Source organism: Xenopus laevis, chromosome 3L, assembly GCF_017654675.1.
Source record: "Xenopus laevis strain J_2021 chromosome 3L, Xenopus_laevis_v10.1, whole genome shotgun sequence".
Taxonomy (NCBI): domain Eukaryota; kingdom Metazoa; phylum Chordata; class Amphibia; order Anura; family Pipidae; genus Xenopus; species Xenopus laevis.
In genome coordinates this window covers 24,230,275-24,236,593 of record NC_054375.1, presented here as the reverse complement: position 1 = coordinate 24,236,593, position 6,319 = coordinate 24,230,275, and positions in this window count along the sequence as shown.

Sequence of the window (6,319 nt, the reverse complement as noted above, 5' to 3'; positions counted from 1 at the left end):
TAAACTGCCAACCATCATCCAATGCATGGGCAACTTTAGGGGGCAGATTTACTAAGGGTCGAATATCGAGGGTTAATTAACCCTCGATATTCGACTAGGAACTAAAATCGTTCGACTTCGAATATCGAAGTCGAACGATTTAGCGCTAATCCTACGATCGAAGGATTATTCGTTCGATCGAACGATTAAATCCTTCGAATCGAACGATTCGAAGGATTTTAATCCAACGATCGAAGGAATATCCTTCGATCAAAAAAAAACGCTGGCAAGCCTATGGGGACCTTCCCCATAGGCTAACATTGACTTCGGTAGCTTTTAGCTGCCGAAGTAGGGGGTCGAAGTTTTTCTTAAAGAGACAGTACTTCGATTATCGAATGGTCGAATAGTCGAACGATTTTTAGTTCGAATCGTTCGATTCGAAGGTCGAAGTAGCCCATTCGATGGTCGAAGTAGCCAAAAAAACACTTCGAAGTTTTTTTAATTCGAATCCTTCACTCGAGCTTTGTAAATGTGCCCCCAAGTGTTTGACTCACTGGGGGTTATTTACTAAACTCCAAATGCAAAAATCACAAAAAATACGTGTTCTTTTTTATAAAATCAGACTTTTATAAAATCACAAAATTTTCAGCATTTATTAAACCCTGAGGATGGAAAAGTCTGAATCTGAAAATCTGGCATCTCAGACCTGTCGAGGTTGCATATAAGTCAATGGGAGAAGTCCCAATGATTTTTTGATGTGCACTGGGTTTCGTGCAATACCCCAAAGTTTTCAGAGTTCTCACGTGAAAATTCTGGAAAAATCTTGAAAATCATGAAAATCAGATGAAAAAATCCGAAATATTTAATAATAAATAAGAATAAAAAACCTGAGTGGAATTAATCGGAGTTTGTAGCAGAAAATATTGATATAAATTTGGACTTTGTGTCTGATTTCAGATCTAAATCTATACATGGGGTTAAATATGAATCTATGAATGCACACTATCTAAAAACAGGGATGCACTGAATCCACTATTTTGGATTCGGCCGGACCTCCGAATCCTTCGCGAAAGGTTTGGCCAAATACCGAACTGAATCCTAATTTGCATATTCAAATTAGGGGTGTTTTGTAACAAAAAGTCACGTGATTTCCCTCCCTGCCCCTAATTTGCATATTTTAACCGGGGAAAGATTTGACCAAATCCTGCTGAAAAAGGCCGAATCCCGAAAAGAATCCTAGATTTGATGCATCCCTATCTAAAAAAGACCAAGAAATTACATGGATTAGAACACTTGAATGCTACTCTGTAGCAAGTAGGTCAGAGAAAAACACATTAGGGCTCCTTTACTTACAGGTTTTCTTTTCTGTCCTTATAGGATTAAGAAAGTCTAAAACACTGGGAGATGCCAAATGTTAAAGGTGTTGTTCGCCTTTTGTGTTAATTTCTACTCTGATCTAGAGAGTGATATTATGAGAATTTTTTTTATTATTATATGTGGTTTTTTGAGTTTACTGTATTTAGCTTTTTATTCAGCAGCTCTCCAGTTTGCAGTTTTTAGCATCTGGTTGCTAGGGTCCAAATTACCATGCATTGATTTGAATAAGAGACTGGAATATGAATAGGTAAGGGCCTGAATAGAAAGATGAGTAATAAAAAGTAGCAGTAACAATACATTTGTAACATTACAGAACATTTTTTTTAGATGGGGTCAGTGACCCCCATTTGAAAGCTGGAAAGAGTCAGAAGAGGCAAATAATTAAAAAATAAATAAATAAATAATGAAGACCAATTGAAAAGTTGTTTAAAATAATGCATTCTCCCCCCCCAACCATGATTGTAAAATCGTTTACCTGAAACCCCAGCTGTTGTTTCTGCAAAAAACTGCACCATCCGGGGGTACTTTTCAGTGAGCTTCATGGAGCAATACTCTTGCGACTACTTCCTCCTTTGTGCAGGTGTGCAATAGAATGACAATCCATCTTTATCTACTCGACTGCCTGGAGACATTCAATAAAGAAAAAGAGTGTTGGTTCATGGTGATAATGATTTTGTAAATCTATATCCTTGTAATAAGGTCACCAAACCAAATACTGGACCACAACGTGGGACAGAGGGCTAACAATAAGAGTAACAATACTTTATATGTGTGTATATGTGTGTGTGTGTATATATATATATATATCTATATATATATATATATATATATATATATATCTCTATATAATATATATATATATACAGGTATATATATATATTTGTTTTATTTCCATTTAGCTATAATGACCAAAAGCCTTTTATTGTCTCTGTGTATGAAATAAACAGCTTTCATAAACACTACAGCATTTTTTTCAAGTAAGTCCTTATTTCTCTATGAATTGCGGTTCAGATGGCAAATCTTCTTAAAAGGTTGTTGTTGGCTCTGCAGCTGACAACAACCTACTCCAGTATTGTAAGAGTGGCTGCACACAGGACCAGTTTCAGATGTTCTCCCAGGTGCTGGTCAGTGTGAAATATATAGATACTGTATTTTTTTATTTTATCTTTGGCCAGATTTCATTAGCAGCAAGATCTGGCTGGAAACTCTGTTTCACTGATATTGTAGACTATCTCACAAGTAAGTTTTATACCTCCCAACTGTCCTGTTGTTGTAGGGATGCACAGAATCCACTATTTTGGATTCGGCAAAACCCATGAATCGTTTGTGAAAGATTCGGCCGAATACCGAACCAAATCCTAATTTGCATGTGCAAGGGGAAATATTTTTTACTTCCTTGTTTTGTGACAAAAAGTCATGTGTTTTCCTTCCCCCTAATATGCATATGCATAGTCAGAAGGATTCTGATGAATCCAAATCCTGCTGAAAACGGCAGAATCCTGGCTGAATCCCAAACCGAATCCTGGATTCGTGCATCCCTACGATTTTGACAGCTCAGCCCGCAGTCCCAGGTTTCTTACTGAAATGTCCCAACTTTCTCTTTGATCTCCTGCAGTAACACCAGAAAATTGTTTCTGAAACTTAATTAAAACAAGAGTCCAGAACAGTCAGCAGCTGCACTTAGAAACTTTTGTAACAATTTGATAAAAGCAAAGATACAATTGCAACTATTTAAGATATGCAGGTCTCTTGGGAGAACTTGCAGCTTAAAGGGCAATTCACTATTATTATCAAAACTGCACTAAACATTGCACAGAAATGTGTTCAAACTTTCATAACCTGCCATATTTTGTAAAATGACCATGGTAATTGGGAGTGTGGCCATAAATATAAGTGGTCGAGCTTTTTGTCCCTCCTTTAGTTTTTCAGATGTTGGCAAGTGTGAAGTTTGAGTATAGTATAACAATAAGAAGATGTAACATTTTGAGTCAGATCATTCATTTGACAGAAATAAAAGGTTTTACCACTTGTCTTTGGACTGTGACAACGCTTACAAGCACCTGACTGGCATTGGTGTAAATTTTTAAATTTTTTGATCTGTGCTATATTGTGAACTGAAAATCTGAGGTACAGCAAGAACCAATTGCTGCAACAGGGAGGGTGCTTAATGAGACGTTTAGGGGGTTATTTACTAAAACTCAAATGTATCTTAGTTTTTATTAAAGCAAATTGTCCTAAATCCCGTCCATGAATCAAACTCATTTATCAATAATTCTTTTAGAAAAAGTCAGAGCAAAAAAATGCCATGACAAAATCGCTGCTGCAAAAACTCAACTTTATCTGATTATACAGCACAGATCACGCAGTCAAGAAACATCTTCAGGAGAACCCTTTTGTGACATCATTGGTGGGGCGGGTCACTGTCGGTCTATAAATGGAGGGGGGAAGCTGGGTGCGGGCAGGCACAGGTACAGGTCGGGTGCGAGTCGAGCTTTTTTCAACTCCCACATCACTAGTGGGCATGTTCTAACAGTCCCTGCCAGAAGCACAATATAAGGGGAATAGCCAATCATTAGACCCACTTAAAGCAGAGTTCAACCCGTAATAAAAAAAAACCTCCCCCCGGGTAGACCCCCCTCCCTCCTCAGCAATTCGATAACAGGCAGGCACCACTCTGGAACACAGATGTCTAAAAGATAAAGCCTTACGTGTTTCGTGTCATCCAGGGACACTTAATCATAGGCTCCCCCCAGCCTAACTGCCCCCCGGACAAATGCCCCTGATTTTTTACTCACACCTCTGTGCAGATTCTGGCCTTGTAATACTGGAGGGCTGCTAACTGTCAACTTTTCGTGCATCCGTTCAACCAGTGTAAATCAAGAACCCAAAGAGTTTGGTAGATAGCCGTGCACCATAAATCTCAAGGTATATATAGCAAGGTGCGGAGCCATCCATCAATCATCCATCCATCAATTATCCATCCATCATGCGGTTCCTGCAGTGGACTGCATGAAATATCCACTGCAAAGAACCACATGAAGAAACACCTGAGTGTAAGTGGCCACTGGGAGCTTGGTGAGCAGCATCTTGTTTGCAGAATGGTGATTGGGTATCACTCTTCTATAAGGAGGGCAGGACATTAAGGGAAAGTATGCTGTAGGACCCCGGGCTAAGACCACTCACTACTCACCATGTTATTAAGGAACTGCATATAGAAAAGGAAAGCAGTTGGGGCAGTGGTTTCAGACTTTTTGGGCTTCGGTCACTCTCCCAAGTCCCACTAATAGTGAGAGCTCTGATCTATGGAACATTGTTGGTCCTCCTGTCATTGTCCTTGAATATTTAATGCAGCAAATGGTCATTCTATCCAAAACCTTAGCCTTGGAGCCCACTTCCCCCTACCCAATGCGTTTGGATCCCTATCATCAGCAGCACAGCCTAAGGGCTAAACACCGCTGGAAATTTTGTCGGATGATGTCAGATCGACAAAACACATCCAACAAGTCATATGTAGTCACGTGGCTTAAAGTACTGACTGATAAAAAAATCCTCTGGCAGCGTCGGACTGGGCTGGTGGGACGCTGGGGAAAAAATCAGGTGTGCCCCCGCCGGCCCAGCCACACTCCCCCGATCTCCAGGCCCCCAAATAAATTTATCGCTGTGCTGGTAGAATATGCGCGTCGGAGTTCGCAAATGCGGACCGGTGTTTGCTCACACATGCATGCGCACGGGGGGCACGGAGTATAGTAACCCGGTGGCCCCCCCATGTCCAGTCCGACCCTGTCTGCTGGGTAACTACAAGAAGCATTTGCCATCCGACACAACACACCTGTCGGATGGGAATGTAGAATGCTGTGTCTTCATCCAACAAGATAAAAGCTGATCGTGTCGGATGGACTTTTTCAATACATTTACTGTCAGATGTAAATGCATCCATTCGACTTTGTCTGATCCAACATTACATTACAGCTGTGGGGGATCAGATTTTGTAGCATACTACAAATCTCGTGCTGTCACATGGTGTTGCAAGGCATGAACAGATAAAATCTGAACCACAGAATCTGATCAAAATCTCCTGTGGTGTTTGGGACTCATGTAAACACCGTCATTTTCTTTGCAGCTGCGGGGCAGATGGCCAGTGCGCAGGGCTATTTAATTATAGCAGAACTGGTGACCGGCTTCATCAAAAATCAGTGCAGATGTCACTTCCCCTTAGCCGCAGCCACCATGTAAAGAGGCCACAGTAAGCAAAAGTCGGGCAGCTGGTCAATGCATACATTATGTGTCTCGTTTTTAGAGGGACAGTCCCTCTTTTGACAGCTCAACCCGCAGTCCCTCGTTTGTACTGGAAAGTCACGATTTTCTCTGCACTAACCTGCCAAATTTTGTAAAATGAACATGGTATTCAGGGTGTGTGGCCACAAAAATGTGTGCGGCAACTTTTTTGTCCCTCTTTTTATTTCTAAAATGTTGGGAGGTATGCACTGTGTGGGGGTATTTAATTATAGCAGAATTGCGGATAACCGACTTCATCATAAATCAACGCAGATGTCACTTCCCCTCCATGTTGTCAAATTAGCCGCAGTCACCACGTAAGGAGGCCACAGTAAACAGAAGTTGCCACTTATTTAAAGGGGGTGGTGGGCTGGTTTCCTTCAGCATCCAGAATAGGGTAGCCACCTTTTCTGGTATAAAATACCGGGCTTCCTATATTCTTGCCATTTTTTCCTATTAATAACATTGGCATTAAGCATCATTTTTACCGACCAGGCCGGTAAAATACCGGCTTGGTGGCAACCCTAATCCAGAAGGGAATTTTACCTGGAACGCCAGTGTGTTTTGCCAAGAGCCATGGCAGGGAGATGGCAGAGAGATGGAAGGGGGAAGACAGAGAGGTGGCAGGGAGATGGCACAGAGATGACAGAGAGGTGGCAGGGAGATGGAAGGGAGAAGACAGAGAGGT